The sequence below is a fragment of the Dermacentor andersoni genome, chromosome 9 (genome assembly GCF_023375885.2).
Source record: "Dermacentor andersoni chromosome 9, qqDerAnde1_hic_scaffold, whole genome shotgun sequence".
NCBI lineage: Eukaryota > Metazoa > Arthropoda > Arachnida > Ixodida > Ixodidae > Dermacentor > Dermacentor andersoni.
In genome coordinates, this window is record NC_092822.1 from 84,943,809 (window position 1) to 84,960,656 (window position 16,848).

The 16,848-nt window shown below is 49.2% G+C and overlaps 2 protein-coding genes across 12 annotated transcripts in view; one reads left to right on the top strand and one right to left on the bottom strand.

The window, feature by feature from the left end:
- The window catches only part of LOC140213109 (uncharacterized), a 292,692-nt gene that overhangs the window by 78,327 nt on the left and 197,517 nt on the right, over positions 1-16,848 (bottom strand). The gene's annotated exons all lie outside the window — the stretch shown is intronic.
- The window catches only part of LOC126528332 (cell adhesion molecule Dscam1-like), a 150,715-nt gene that overhangs the window by 78,107 nt on the left and 55,760 nt on the right, over positions 1-16,848 (top strand). The window lies entirely within an intron of this gene.

The following is a 16,848-nucleotide window of genomic DNA, read 5'->3' on the forward strand; positions in this document are numbered from 1 at the left end:
TGACCTCCATTCGCGAATGTTCGAGTTTCAATGGCGTCACTTCGCACCGCCTCTCGATTGCGTTCGCATTCGCGCCCGCTCGCACTCGCCAATACTCGCTCTTGTTCATGTCACTGACGAGTTCTTTGAAACGTACCGGCGCACTCACTGAAATTCACGCCTCTGGAACGAGCTTGAACGCGTAAGCTCGCGAGTGAGTTTGCGGATTTGTTTAGCGTGCTCGTAACAGAGGCGCGGCATTCCTAAGGTAATCTCTGTGTTGAGTCGGTCCATCGCCAAACAGCCAGTTGGTCGCAGAGTTTACTCCAATAAACGGTCGTCGTATTAGTGCAATAAGCTGACATCAGGTCGGTTAGTTTATCTGCACTACAAAACTGGCTTCAGTTGGCGACAGGGTTTTGGTATTATCGAGCAGGCTAGGCTGGTGTAGCTGCGCCAGTCCGGTTATATTGTCACGTGGTGGTGACGTTAAGAACACAGTAGCAACACTGTGAAAGACAAAACTAACTTTTATTGGGCGAACCTGTGCCCACAAAACAGGCTATAGCTTATAGCACAACGATAGCGGCGAACACGGTCGGCGATCGTCGAAAATCTGATCAGCGGGTCAAGCGCGTCGGCTTTTAAAAAACAGTCGTCGAATGTTCCAGACTAATCGTTCGGACCCGCGTGCCTTCCACAAAGTTCTACACCATTCGCGTCAGGTGATGAAATCAGATACCATAAGGTTCGGCGACAACAGACAGCGGATAGAAGCATCGATAACTTTCCAGAAACTTCGGATACATGCAGGCGCGTCCCACGCTGTGCGATTACATTTGTTAGGCGGCGAAACGTGGTCGCCCGATAAAGATAAGTACACGTGTCAATATTAATGGGCCGTCTCAAGCGACGTCCCCCTCAAATTCGTAGCTGTGTTCAACTGTCCATCGCAATGAAATGTAGCGTACAAATAGCGGCTTTAAAAGAATCTATTCTTGTAATGCCGTATAGCGCACACTGCACTTTCACGTAACGCCTCCTTTAGAAATCAACAGCTGCTGCCGATCGTTTCTGATGCAGAAAACAAATTACGCGCCATCTCTCTTTTTTTCCAAGTGGTATTCGAAGAGACCTCCAGATGGCGACACCGGTCCCAAAGGGCAAGCAAGGTTTCGTTGTTGAGTTTTTATGTTCGTTCGCGAAGCTTCGAACCACTTCAGTTGCTGCTCGACGACTACAGTCGCAGACTTCATCTTCGAGTTGCGCCGAGACGCTGAATCCTCTTCCGTAAACAGCCGATTCAGCAAGAACACAATGTCGAGCGCTGGCCTGAAGACAGTGACCGACTGCCTTGTCTGTTTGCTGGTGCTGCTGTATTTCCCCAACGCTCTTGCCATCAACTCTGTCGGTAAGTTCCTGACTCAGGCCTTTACACACGCGGATCTCATATAGCGCACTGCCTGTGAAAGCTAAGTCTAGCTACGCTTCTTGAACTGAACGAATTTTTGCGAAGGTCAAGGAGGTGCCCTCCCAAGCGAAAGTTTATTAAAGTGAGACGTATATAAATGTAGTAGAGGAGATATTTCATAAAGGTTGGCTACTATAATTATTTCGAAGATGCCAACGTGCAAGCAGAAGCTCACATTACCTAATTGGAAGCGACTATACCGGAAGTTGGCCACTCTCTGAACATGTATAGCTCATTCCGACCGGCTAGCCCATTCCCTGAGCTATTCACCGAGTTTAATTTACTGCTATACTATCTGCCCAAAATACTATTGTGTTGCATATCAGGAACTATGAGGCATAGGCATGGTTCGAGTGGTAACAATGCAGCAATCGCTTTCCCCCCGCCCCAACAGCGCCGACAGTAGGCAAGTTTGGGTTTCCGCTGGACGTATCGCTGGGGGACGAAGTGATGGAAAACTGTGTGGTGAAGAAAGGCAGCCCCGGACCGTACCGCATCGCGCTTCTGAAGGACGGCGAGGAGATCCGCGGCGACGACCGCGTCACGGTGTCCAGCCACTCCAAGAGCAGCGCCACGCTACGCATCGCCAGCCTCCGGCCCGAAGACGTCGGCAACTACACGTGCACAGCGAGCAACGCGTACGGCAGCGACAGCGTCACGGCAGCCTTACTGGTTCACGGTATAACCGCGCTTCCCACTTACCGAGCATGCGCCTTTCTCCAAACGTTGCTCCCGTTGGGTTAATTCTTGCGGACGTTTCGACGGAGTTTTTCAGTCGCTTAGGACGTGCAGGTCGTGGCCCAGCAGTGTCACCGAAATTCGCGTCGTGTGCCGTAGCCTGACCCTTCGCACTCTTTCCTCCGACGCTTTTCTCTCCACACGGTATTATGCAGACTTGCAGGACTACTTTGCATGCTCACACGTGTCGGACTTTTTTCGCAATACGCAATATACGTCGAATTAGCGTATAGCATAGAGGGACGCACGACATTATGCACAAGTGCCAACACATGTTAATACCGACATACATTTTTTGAAAGTCTTCAAAGGGGTAATGAAATGTTGGACCGCGTTCACCTCAAATAATAACGCACTTATAGGTGGGCATATGGCGATAGCGGAAAAACGCATGTTTCGCCATTTTTTTTTTCCAAAAATAGCTGCCTCAATTGCCTCACCGCAACAAACATACGCTTCAAGCACATCATTAATTTAATAAAGCGAACAGCTTTCCAGAGGCAATCACCGGTGATGATTTCCGCACACTTTTTGCATTTATTTGCAAAAGAATTCAGTGGCGATTCAGCGGTAAATGCGGGAACAATGCGCTAGCATTACGTCGCACCTGTTTGAGCTCCCGGATCTACGATCACTTTGCAAAGTGTCGTTCAGGAGCTCACTCGACACGCGTCCTGCCTCTTCGTGCAGCGAAATGCATCTGACGGTTGTCAGGAGCAGACCACTGTCACTCGTTTCCACACATCAAACACATAATTTTTTTTTTCATTTTGACACTTGTAATGCTAACGCATTAAAAGTCGTCTTACGTATCTGCCAGTACGTTTTCTCTGCCTTTCAAAGAAACACAACCAAACAGTCACAAAAGACCTGCCAACCATTCTCGTTGGCGAACTACGGTGTCGCGCTGTTGGAACAGAAATAAAATGCTTCACATAATGAACTCATCTCACTTTTCAATTTTGGTCTACGATTCATCAGCTCGCCTGCGTAATACTCTTATCAACACTGGCGAGAAACTCAAGCAATGGAACTAGTCTGCTTTGAAGAATACTGTCAAGCTTTCGGCACAGCGGTCGACTATAGTCGAAACACCACTATACTTGTACCTTGCACCTTTTGCTGAAAAGTGAATGGAACAAGGTTTTCTGCAGTTTTCTTGCACAAAGCGGCGTCATATTATTATAATCGTATTTACTATCATCATAATCGTCGGCATGGTTTCATCTTCGAAATCTGCGTCTTGTTTATGAAGAACGCCATAAGAGAGGGTTCCAGACTATCTTCTGAACACCTGGGGCCGCATCTTCAAACAGTATGCTTCATCTTCAATCATTTTCGCCCTTCGTCGATCCTTCGGACGCCGCCGTCATCGGTAACTCACCGCGACGGGTAATAGTCATAAGAAGAATCACGTGAAATTAAATGGAATGTTAGAAATAGAGCGTAGTTACAAAACACTGGTCCTGGTTTTTCTAGCGTGCGCTAGTAAGCAGAAGGGTGTTTTTACGTTCAGGAAAGTTGAGAATCGATCCCGCGACCTCGTGGTCAGCAGCGGATGCCCATAGCCGCTCAGCGGTTGCTCCGAGTTTGACGCAGTGGTCAGCTTTGTTTTCTCTCTTGTTCTACACAGAATAACTGTTTTCGAAACTCGCGCTTTATATAGACGTCGCATCCATCGTCGTGAGCGAAGGAAAGGGGTTTCGGGGTACCATGGCCTCCGAGATCATCCCCGCGCGCGTTTGCGAGTTGATCTCGAAGGCCATGCGGGTACTCGACAGCCTTCGGAGACAGCCACCAGGTGTCGCTAGTTGTCCGCGGCTCGCGATGGTCGTATCTTCCGTTTGCGGTGTTGAATTAGTTCGCCAGTGCATCGGCGACACAGTCGTGGTCGCACCGATCTATCATGTCCCTGCAGTGTTAACGGTTCCTTGCCATCAACAGTTCCTGAATGATGAATACTTTTCTTGCGTGCCTGTTGTGCAATGCGATTTTCATCTGCCGACAAGTACGGTCGCAAGGTGAGCACGTTGGATCACTCCAGTACTAGAGTTCTTGAGCCGCAGTCAGATTTCCTAACTTTCTAAAACTTCGAAGTGTTCACTGCAGTATTGAGATTCATAGCTAAGACTGTCGAATCAATCCACAGAGTACTTTTTATATGTACGTTTCAGTATATGCAACTTGAGCTGCGCTAATGAGGGGAAAACCAACATTTTGACAACGTTTATAATCTATCAAATAGAATCCGCATTGCCGACTGTGTAGGTGCCTGTTACAAGGCATCACGCGACGACATCATAGCCTACAGCCAAATATTGTTAAGCAAGATAATGGTCGAAAAGTCGAGAAATTTGTTCTAAATTCGAAATTTGGTCTAAAATACAAACCACAAATGCCACGCAAGGTACTCCTTGATCGAATGATATGCCAGAAGGAACGTCGGCAGCTCGTTTTACCTCTGCCCTCACGGTTCTCAATTTAAGTTGCAATTACGGTGACAGCACAGCGCAAATATATTCGCGGGTGTTAATACTAGTAATGGTCACTGCGGTAACAGCTTACGCGTTAAATATGACGCTCGCTGACGTTCCAGGCCCTCCGAAGCTGCATAGCTCTGGGTTTTCCAGCGAGCTCTCGCTCGGCGAAGATGCCGCCGCCACATGTGCTGTGAAGAAAGGGGCTTCGGGACCCTTCCTGCTCAGCTGGCACAAAGGCAGCCGCGAAATCGAAAGCACGGATCGCATCACAGTGTCTACGAAGGCTACCAGCGCCATGCTCAGCATAGATTCCATTCAAGTGGGAGACGTTGGCAACTACACGTGCGTGGCGAAGAACGCCTTCGGCAGCGACACCCTCGTGCTGCCTCTCCTGGTTTCAGGTGAAGTATGGGGCTGGATCCTGAACACTATTTTGAGTAAGAATTTGGCACGAACAAGTTTTGTTACGGTATTTAGCCCCGCGGCTCATTTGGAAGGCTACAGCGTGAAGAGGAAGTTGCTCAAAGTTGCCGGTTTCTGGTTCACCGTAGTTTTTATAAGGCCTTTCTAAGTTCGCTTTCACTGTACCATTTATATCGTGGTTTTCAGACCATGCTCACGCAACCTTTTGTGCATGTTGTAGCATCAGTCAATAGTGCAAGGCATACTTTGACCGCGGTCTTTGGTGCGCCTGGTAAGCAACAGCGTACATCACATTCACAGCTCGACACAGTTGGGCGGCACTTGCCAAATTTCACACAACGCATTGTGAACAAGGAAACCCTACGGGGTTCCAAAACGTCCAACACTGTTGACTTGGTCGCTGACACTCGGGGGGCATCGCTTGTGTGCACGACTACGTTAGCTCGTTGACAACCATTGCTATGGATTGAGTGAGTGATTGCGCCCACGTGTCCCCTGCCGTCTAATTGCATCGCGGTACGAAGATTCTCGTACGTGTTGACCGTCCGAATGACACGGACTGCATCAGAAAAAGGCCGGCTACGAACTCGCGCCACTCCATTCGAAGTCGCTTGGCTAGTGCTGGATTTGCCCGCCAGGTGACACTAGGTGTCCACACCCGCGGCAGCCCCGGCCCCAGCGCCGACTGTCGGTCTCACTTCACCAAAACGTATGCTCAGACAGGGAGAGTGCAGCTTGTGCAAGCACTTGCGGTCACATTCTTAACGTGAACGTCACCTGCGCGTCCCTTAGCGCAATATCGACTACTGGCGACTGCGGAAACAGCCATGCTGAGAAGCGCGGATTGCTTTCTCCTATGTCTTGTCCTACATTCTGCAGTGAAATCAGCCACAACGGACGGTAAGCGTCTTGCGCTGTAGTCACGGAGGTGTAATCGACGGCGCTCTTTGCAAGACCAGTCAACCATCAGTTGCCATTGATTCTTTCAGAACCTCCCCAAGTCGGCGAGTTCTCTTTCCCGGCGAAACTCGCGATCGGCGACGAAGTGATTGCCCTCTGCGCGGTGAAAAAGGGCAGCGTTGGGCCTTACCGCATTACGTGGCGCAAGGACGGCTCCGAGCTGAAGCCTTCGGAGCGGCTGTCCATGTCCGCGCTGTTCAAAAGTAGCGCGGCGCTCAGCATAGCGAGCCTGCGCCCCGAAGACGTCGGCAACTACACGTGCACGGCGACGAACGCAGTGGGCAGCGGCACCGCCTCAGCGATGCTCGTCGTGCACGGTAACGAAGCTCCCTTGTTGAAGTTGGTGAAAGTGCTTTGAGAGCGATAATGCGTTCTCGGCCCTCTATACAGCTCGCGTCCTTGCCAGAGTGTGAGGACGTGCAACGTTAAACCGATAGGCAGAACTATCAAATGGAATTACGCGCACATTAAGTCATGGTCCTGTGATAACATTGCTTTATTAGGCGAAATAATAGCTTAATAGACTCTTGCTTCGTGTTTTATAAAACAGGTTGGTTTTTTTTAATTTCTACTGAAGCGAAGTCATCTTTAATATTTTTCATTATACGTGATTATGCATAAACCTTTTACTCCTCAGTGCATTTTTCAGCGTGATAACTAGCAGTGCGGATGAGTTTCGTGACGACGTGATCTGCGACCACGCTTCGGTTTCATTCATTTGCGCCAAAAGCGCGAAGATCTAAATCGCCAACTTTTGACAGACTTTTCTTTCGTGAAATTTATTTTCATCGTTTCTGAAATCATTATGCCCTCAAACCACTCTCGAAACAGTTGTGAAAATTAAATTGTCGCTGGCCTAAAACGAAGGGATATTTAAATACATGCGCGATAGAGAGACGGCATGTGGCGGCAGTTGCACGTGGTCTTCTCGCGTAAGTCTGAGAACATCCACTAGGTGCCGCTAGTCGTCCACTTCGCTCGCTGGTCTCGTTGTCGACGCTTTGGAATCCCTATTATTCGGTACGCTTTTCCGTTCAGCGCCACCCGCTGCAGTTGAGGTTCGTTTGCTGTCAGCGCACCCACGTCGTCACTCTGAGCGAGTACTTAGCAGGCTGAAAGGCGCTAACTGCAGCTTCGACTCAAAAGTTGAATGTTGGATGAGTGCGTACTGAATTGTGCAGTTTTCGACGGTAACTCAAATTTAAGTTAATCTCAAAGTGAAGTAGCGTAGATTCAAGACACCATTCTTGGCGACCAAATGAGGAACTTGGTCCTAGTACAAGTGATTGCTCTCACCACAATCGGTGCAACATGTGCAAGCGACCCTGGTAAGCGATCTCCCGTCACGCTTCTTTTAACCGGAACGTTCAGACGCTGGGCGCGTTGCGTAATCCGCTCGTTTGGCTGTTTCCAGGACCTCCCAGAGTTTTCGAGTTCAGTTTTCCGCCAGAAGTGGCGCTCGGTGACGAAATCATTGTGGGATGCGCCGTCAAGAAAGGCACGTCGGGACCTTATCGCATCGCCTGGCAGAAGGACGGCACGGATATCGACAGCGACGGTCGCCTGTCGGTGTTCGGCCAGTCCAAGACGAGCGCGGCGCTACGGATTACGGGCGTCCAACCCGAGGACGTCGGCAACTACACCTGCGTGGCGAAGAATTCGTTCGGCAGCGACAGCTTCACGGCTCAGCTCGTTATTCACGGTAACCGGCGCTCGTTTGTGTCTCGAAGCTGATCGCTGCCTCTGCGAGATGGTCCAGACAGGTTGCAGTTATTGCAGTGGAGTAGAGGGATTTTTTTCCCCCACCTTTCGGAGTACTCGCATGAAGATGCTGCTGCTGATGCATATAGACTCTAGGTGCGGTAAAGGGCGCCACGGGAGGGAATGAGAAGGTCACGTGACATCATAACAGCAGTTTTTATATGCTCTAAACTGCATAGGGGTGGCAGTGTTGGAGGACGATTAATGCAAAAGGGGAGGCGCGAGGGGGGGGGGGGGGAGGCGGGGCCTGAGCTTGAACCCGGTTAGTTGCCGGTGCTGCTCTTATATAATACGGTTCGGATGTCACAAGCGGGGACTATACGTATAGCGCACTGAACCCGCAAGCATGGTTCATGGCTTTTAATCTGCTCGCAGGCCCTTGCTGGATTACGTCGTCTTACTCACTACTCTTTTGGGAGGGTATATATATCGGGCACGAGGGGATAATGTGCCTCGCAACACATGAATACAAACTATACTGTGCCAAAAATTCCTTGGAGACAAACACGTCTTACGTGGTCTTATAAGCGGGCTTTACCTCGTTCATTTACGTACCTTATCGAAGGTCGGCAAACCTCGACCGAGCTGTGTAATGCCGAATGCTGTTTCCTTCGAGAGCATATATGTATAAACTATGGGGGCTACATTCTTTACATTTATTAGGCAATGGTGTCAATGCGCGCACATGAGTCAACTGTATGAATATGATTAACAAACGAATGCACCTGAAAAAAAAAATCAATGTATGTGGCTCAGGTACCGCTTTAACGGCCATAAGTTAGCCAATCGTAGCGAATAAAAGGAGACATGCATCACGATTACTGCTGGAAACGTTGACGTATCGCAATCGTTCAATAATGATGCACTAAATGCTCGGCGAATAGATTACGAAACATACGGTGGCGGTGCATCCGTGATGATTACGGTGGTGAATATGTGACAGCAAATGAGCCTACGGGTCGAAGAGAGGTCTCCCGGTTTCGGGGGAAGCATTTCCCATAGCGCACAATAAATGGAGAACGTGTATAGCATGCCGACTTATGCAGTGGAATTCATTTTGCTATGGCCACCGACACGAGCCCGCCACCAGATTTACCTCTATTTGGAAGTAAGTTATAAGACCTGGTTTCTCTGGTTCATTTCCGACGTGAAGTACACGTGAGACGGCTGCAACGGTTAACAACGGTTAACAACGACAGGAATTGCAGGCGTTATATTTTTACTCCTGCCTGAGCCGGAATTCTTACCTTATATATAGTGGTCTACTAGAACTTATACAGTCCAATAGTGTCACGCGGTTTTCTTGACATATTTACATGAAACATGCAAAAAAGTAATTTCCAACCGCAATGAATTCTGTATAATGTTGTAGGCAAAACATGATGGCCATTGCGCGGAGTTATTGGACAGCGTACGGAACCGTCAACGTGTCGAGCCAGATGAAGCAATTGTCCAAACATGAGCTCGAATTAGTTTGCACGATGTTGACGCCCACAAAACTAAGAATTCGAACCGCCAGAAGTCACTGGTCGCGCTAGCAGATGGTGAAACCACGGCCATTCTAATTCTACGCCACTCTACCACGGCGATTTCGCACCACCCGCGACTTCAACGGTTTCCGAACGCTCCACAAGGCGTCGCTAGTTGTCCGTGGCTCCGGCATCGCGAAGCGTTGTCGGACGTCGCAAAACGCCTGCCCTTCCAGTTTCATCTCTTCGAAGCGATAGACGAAGTGGCTATCCGAAACTCTCCAGTAGCAAGAGCTATAGCAGTTGGCTAGAGACATAGTTGCGGCAGATATGAACTTATTGGTTACCTTCGCGTTCGCCATGGGTGGTGCTCTCGCCACAAATACCAAAGCACAAGGTGAGCGATTTTAAGCATATTTGAAACATATCTCGCGCATTGAAAGATCGGCCCGCTGTGATATTAGGCGTACCCAGTATCAGTAAAAATGCAATCATGGAGCAGCTTTCGCGCCGTTGCCTTTAAATTAAAGTCAGTGTGTTTAATGAGGTACTGTATTCGCGTCAAACTCTTTGCACTTAGTTCTCGTAAACAATACCTAAAGGGACACTAACAATGGATTGTAAGTTAAAGATGTACATTACCAGGTTGCGATTCTGCAGTTGACAAAATCAGCCGTCGTAAGTTGAATACTACTGTAACTCGAACTGAAGGCGTGCATAACACTTACGAAATTCGTTGAGTCGAGGTACAATGGATTAAAACGCCTCAGTTTTGAAAACCTGGATATGTACAGTGACTACGAAAACTGTTAAATTCCGGTCTTGCATGTGAGGGAGAAAGAAAAAGAACGAAAACGCGTCTATTTTCAGTTCCGAGACGAAAAAAAACAAAGAAAAGCCTCTTCCCATATCTTTGCCGGAAATAAGCGTTTTTCGCCTGCGTTTCAGTTCCGCCAAAGTTGCAAAGCGCTGGATTTCCAAGCGAAATCTCCCTGGGGGACGACACGGCCGCGATGTGTCTAGTGACGAAGGGCTCGTCCGGACCGTTCGACATCGCTTGGCACAAAGACGGCCAAACAGTGCGCAACACAGACCGCATCGCCGTCTCCGTCAAGGCCAGCAGTGCGGTACTGAACATTCAGGAGATTCGCGTTGAGGACGTCGGCAACTACAGCTGCACGGCGACGAACCGCTACGGCACAGACAGCCTCACCCTTTCGCTGCTCGTAACAGGTGAACTGCACGCTCGCTGGGCTGGGATACTGAAATCGCTATAGCGAATTATGGATGCCCGCTATTCGTTGTTCCGGAACACCATGGTGGAATACTTGCTGTCGCGCTGGTTCACATGCCGTAACTTGCACGACCTTCTGATATTTCAGTGCAGCACTCAAATATTGATATTTATCTTTAGAAAACTGGGAAAGGGAAGTTGGGGAGCAAGAGGGATGGGTGTGCGCCTATTTGTGTGATGGTTTGCTTTCTGATGTTCTAGTTGTTATTGAGAGCAAACTAATTTTTCAGCGAGATATTGCTATGGCGAGCCGCTGGATGATGATTTTTTTTATGAGTTTCCATAAAGGAGGACACTTTATTACTTTACACAAATAATAACAGTGTGGGTGACACTGCCACTATTGTTTTCTGCCATGGCGTTTTTCGGTCTCGAAGGCTGAAAAAGGAAAAGAAAGATCAATATCTAGCGTGACAAAGACGAATTGAGATGGCAAACTTTACCTGCGTGACGCGAGCATGTTTCTTATTTCTTTAAATATGCTGGCTTGGAATATCCTGAGAGTTGCGAATCAGCTGATCAGACTGTTCGCTAGTGTATGAGCTACTCAATATCCAAAACGCCGTTCGCGTTATCCCGCGCAAGTATAGTATAAGCACGGCCTGTCTTTCTCTGTTGGTGCGCTGTAGTGTGATCATATCGCAGTCGTTTGATGGCGTCGTGTGAACGTGGCGTAGCAAAAGTGCCAGTGATAACATGTTCAGTGGCAATAGCTTTTTTTTTTGTTGTTGTTGTTGTTCGTAACCACTTAATTGGACTAGTGCGTCCGATTTCGTCCTCGCGCCTTTGTTCGAAACCCATGACACCGTTGGTGCGCGCTTTGGCAACCAGGTGACGCTAGTTGTCCAGCACGTTTCGGTTTTCTGACTCGACGATGCCTTCTCGTTTGGATTCAGTCGGTGAGGCTACCTCTGCAGCCACGCTGCAGCCCTAAAGAACTCGGGAGATTGTACTGGTCGACCTGCGCTGTTTCACTAATCAACCTGCTGCCTAGAAAAATGACAAATCGCTGCACGTTCGCGTTGATGGCATTTCTGGTCATCAAGACGACGGTTGCGAATGCAATGGGTAAGGAGAATCGTCTTTCCTTGTACATTTCGGAAGCTAACTACAGCTTACGTGCTTCCCCCCACCGTATTATTGCACACTGCGGACACCAGCGGCACCGAAAGTCGGCGAGCTGTCGTTCCCTTCCGACGTCGCGCTGGGCGACGAGGTCATCGTCACCTGCGTGGTGAAGAAAGGCAGCGCGGGACCGTACCGCATCACGTGGGAGAAAGACGGCAGAGAAGCGAAGGACGCCGGAGGGGCTCGAGTCTCCGTATCCACGCCGTCGGAGAGCAGCGCGACGCTTCGCATCGCCAGTCTTCGGGCCGAGGACGTCGGCAACTACACCTGCACCGCGAGGAACAGCTTCGGGAGCGACAGCATCACGGCGCCGCTGGTAGTTCACGGTAACCGCGTTTTGAATATATGCCCTGTTTCGTTTCGAGCAGAAGGTCTACTGGTTGATTTGGCTGATTGAGCGATCGTTTGACTGTTGATTGATCAATGGATTTTTATCCAACTATTAAGGGAACACTTCGGCCATGAGAGGCGGCCAGTGAAGAGCTCTGAATTAGTTTTATCGCCTTGGACTCTTCAACTTGATCCCCGAGCTTGGTACGCGAGTGTTTTTCTTGCATTCCGCTCACGCCGTCATACGGCCGCCGCTGCCGGGAGTCGAACCGACGACCTCGCGAGCCACTGAGGTGGTGCGACGGCTGGCCTTAATGGTGGCGCACTTATTCAAGCTCCTTCGCTTTACAGCGCCTGAAGTATTCTTTCTCGACTCTGCAGTTCCTCCTAGGAACATGGGGGGAAAGTAGTGCGCAACATTTCCGGGCATCCCAAGCTTGTTCGAAACCCAAGAAAACACACGTTTATTACGGCCACGGCATGGTTGCGTATTTTCATATTGACGACACTAAGCCGAAGGGGGGAAATTAAAGTCATTACAACTTCTGAGAATGCGTGTAGACATCGTACGCCTAATGTTATCTTTACAGTCCAGGATATGGGCAATGCGAAACTGCACTTCCTTATAACGCAAAGCTTTCTACACATTGCCGATCCTCCAAGTCGGTTATAGCGAAATTATATGTTTTAGCAACTTGGTCCGTTGCTTGACCGCATATCATTGCCTATGCAGTACATGCTTGCTTGCGTTCGCGTTGATGAAGTTAGCAGTTTTTACTGATGTCCGAACATTGCTTTTTCTGAAAATCTACTCGGGAGTGTAGATTCATATTTTTCGTGCTTCAAGTGTGCCTTAAATACAAAACAATAAAAATAGGCGACAGCCCGAAGCTCTGCTAGTTGGCTTTAACTGAGCTGGAATATCGTACCGTCGTCCTCGCTGTTTACCATGTTGACCCAAGCTAGAGGCACAAAAAAGCAATGATGCGAATGTGGTCGCTGAACTAAATAAGAGATTTTCTTTAAATATATACATATATCAGCTGCGGGCAAGTTCAGTGACAGAAGTTTTAAGAAATAACTCGCGCTCAGGTTGGAAGTCACTCGGAAACAATTTCAGAGGATGCAATGTAGCATTTTCCAAGTACTTACTCAGAGGAATTCAACAGAGGACAGGCTAATCAGATGCAGACCACAGCAAGTTGACAAAAGTTCTTTAAATATTAACTTGCTCTTTAACATGCCGGTGTTATTGACAGAAGCTTCGCTTGAAATTGAAACATTTTTTCTGGACTCTCCATATCGTTCAAACAGGAAACCCGCCGCTGTGGTTACACGCGCAGCCGTGAGATGCCGCTAGCTGTCCATGTCTGGTCACGAAGGTTCGACTTTTCGCAAAGCCCATCTTTGCGTTTCGACCTGGCACAGTTCGCCAGCAGTGGCACGGCTGGGTAGTGGTGCGCGGTTCTTGTTGTCTCAACGTGAGTTTAGCCGTGAACGTAAGCTCTTAAGTCGGAGGAGCTCGCGGCTGGAAGATGAAACACTTAGCCGTCGTGCTTGTGTCGACGGTTTCGCTTCTGACCGTACATGCTCGCGCACAAGGTAAGAAGGCAGCTCTACGTCCTCCGAAACGCAATTTTGAGGGTTGATGACAGCGTGTATCGATAGGCAGCCGTTTATTTCTGTCAGTAAGACCACCCGCTTGAATTTGGCTTTGTGCGGAGTAAGTTATTCGGAATTGGTGCGCATAGCAGCCGATCCTTCTCACCCTAGTTCGTCGTATTCCTGAAAAGCGCAGCTCTGAGAGTCATATTATAAGGTAACCAGGCCCACGTTGGATGTATGCGTTATCCAATCACATACGAACACGGCAGCAACGTGAATGGAACTTAATGCTATTATTCGCAAGTATTTAATTAAGCAAGCTTATCGAAAATCGTTCCGCGCTCGGAAATCACAGCGCGCTGTTTTACAGGCAATATGGCTTTTGTAGCTCATCAAATTTCGCCATATAATTAGGACCACGTGATGGGCCAATGCAAGATCGCCTGCAGCTGGCTTCACTCGATCGAGCACGAAGAGTTTAATGCTAGAAATAGCTTAAACGAATAAATGGTGAACATATTGGGGTGCGAAGTATTGCGCAAAGGGAAGGTGATTAAAAGTGAACAGCGCGATTAATTGGCTCACGTTTCAGCGCCACCGAAGCTGCAAAGTGCCGGATTTCCGAGCGAAGTTTCTCTTGGAGACGACACAGTGGCAACGTGCCTTGTCAAGAAAGGCTCGTCGGGACCGTTCAAGATGGCTTGGCACAAGGACGGCAACGAGCTGAGGAACACGAACCGACTCAGCGTCGTCTCGCACGTCAACAGCATATTGCTGCGCGTAGAAGGTATTCAAGTGGACGACATCGGCAACTTCACGTGCTCGGCCGCCAACGACTTCGGAACCGACGTCCTCACACTGCCTCTTCTCGTCACAGGTGAACTCATTTCACTTTTACGGACCGAAGGCGCTAAACGTGACGTCATGAACATGCGGGGCATTGCGGTTGTCCAGTTGTTTGCAGCGTTTATTTCTCACAACACGTGAAGTCCGACGTATGCTGTTATTGTCTTTCTCGCCGTCTTCGAGGCTTGAAAGGTACATGGGATGTCATCCGAGCGGAACTTGCACTCGAAAACGTTCACGCTTTATCGGCGAGAGTGCACGTGGTTCGTTACGCACATGAATATGTCGTATATTTTTCGTAGGAGGCATGGAATTTTTTTTGTCCCATGTGGGAAAACGAAGTTCGCGCCTTTGATTCGGTGGTGTGTGCGTGGTGTCCGTTACGGTCGCTAGGCGGCGCCACGTGCTCCACGATGCAAGTGCGATTTTTTCGCCGTCGGAAGCTCGACAACGGTCAGCGAGCGCCACGACCCCCTCCACTCACTGAGTGTGGATGCTTCTGCGAAGTAGCCCGGGACTTAGTTAGCTCGAACAGCGCTGATTTACAGAAGAGACGAATTGAACCGTCAAGAAGGCTGCTCCGTGCCAACTGCTACGATGGCTACAGTAGCCGGTCACTTCGCACTCTTCCTGTCGTTGCAGCAACTTTGCGCTACAGTCTCTGCCGCCGGTGTTGTCGGTAAGCGTCGACGATTTCCGCAGCAGCTGCTGCTATATTACACTGCATGACTGTCTACAAAAAGCCTGTAATGTTGAATAGTTCAAGTCAGCGCAAAACATATGTGAACAGAACGAAAAGCTCCACAAATTCCTTTAAAACCTAGCTTGAACGTTTAAAGGGACACTAACGGCAAATATTAAGTCAAGCTAAAGTGATAGATTAGTGCTCGAGAATCTCTAAGGCGTCAATATTATCGCGAACAAGGCCTTAATAATCGAGAAACTGAGGTAAATGCAGCATGATTAGACCCCCCCGGGACATCCATGCACGTGCCCGATGACGAAGGCACTCCTCAGTTAAATTCTGTCACTAGTACTCAACCACTCGTTGCAAAAAATCATTATTGTATGGCCTTATAACACGAAATAAAATGCTACTTCTCCAGTTCCATTTCATTTTCAGAACTAATCGAAATTACCCTCAACAACGACGCCGGCGCTCAAAAGGTTTCGTTTGCGCTCCACTCTACGCCGCCCACGCTTTAGCGTTTCAGCAGTTTCGTTATCGCGTAATGCTGCGCTGGTTTTGCTGGCTCGCGAAACTCGCACAAGCTGCAAGTAGCAGAGAATTCAACTTCCATGTGATGTCGCGGGATGCCCGAACGGTCTACGTCACTTGACCAAAAAGCAGCTGCAGCGGCGAATCCACCGCTCTGTCTTCGCTCGGTGCCGCCGTCTGTCGGGCACCGTTTTACTCTCCGAAGGCAGCGAAGGGTGGTGATGGCGTCTGCAACGTCACCACTCCCCCGGTCGGATGGCGGGAGATTTGAATTTCGAAAAAGGTATTCGGACCCTTCAGATGCTGTTTTGTCGTAAACTAAGTCCTTTGGCACGAAACACGCGTTGGAAGGCTTTTGGAATGATACTTAAACAGTGCACGTCGACTTATTTGCCTTTAGTGTCCCTTTAAAACCTCCAACGTGTAAGGCCAGGATATGACGTGTTCATGCATCGCGCATTTCTATAGGTACTCTATTCTGCGTTAGCACTGTGTAACTTGGGCTATGAAGAAACAGTGTTGCTTACCGCCCCGATACCGTCGCCATGCATGCTAAAGACACCCGGCAGAAAAGTAAGACACGGATTCCTGTCCCCACCATTCCTGACAGCGCCTAAGGTTGGAGGGTTTGCTTTCCCACCGGACGTGGCACTGGGCGACGAAATCGTCGAGTCATGCGTGGTCAAGAAAGGCAGCGTGGGACCGTACCGCATAGCCTTACTGAAGGACGGCAAACTGATCGAAGCCGGCGACCGTGTCTCGGTATCCAGCGCTTCCAAGAGCAGCGTGACGTTGCGAATTGGCAGCCTCAAGCCGGAGGATGTCGGGAACTACACGTGCGCTGCAAGCAACCAATACGGCAGCGACAGCGTCACGGCAACGCTAGTTGTGAACGGTAACGACCCCTTTCATCTCAAAACTGAACTCTACCCACAGTTGTCGCCCACCACGTCCTCGAGTTTTCACAGTAGACGCACACTAAGATGCGAAACAGCTTTTGTATTTACGTTCATTTAACCCTATTCCCTTCCTTATACGACATGCCGTTTCCTTAAGAAACTGCCGCCGTGTGGTGTCTCCGCTGGTTTAAAAGCATGCCTTTCACGGTGTTTCAGGTATGTCCAAAATGTGTTCCGGTGGTTGCT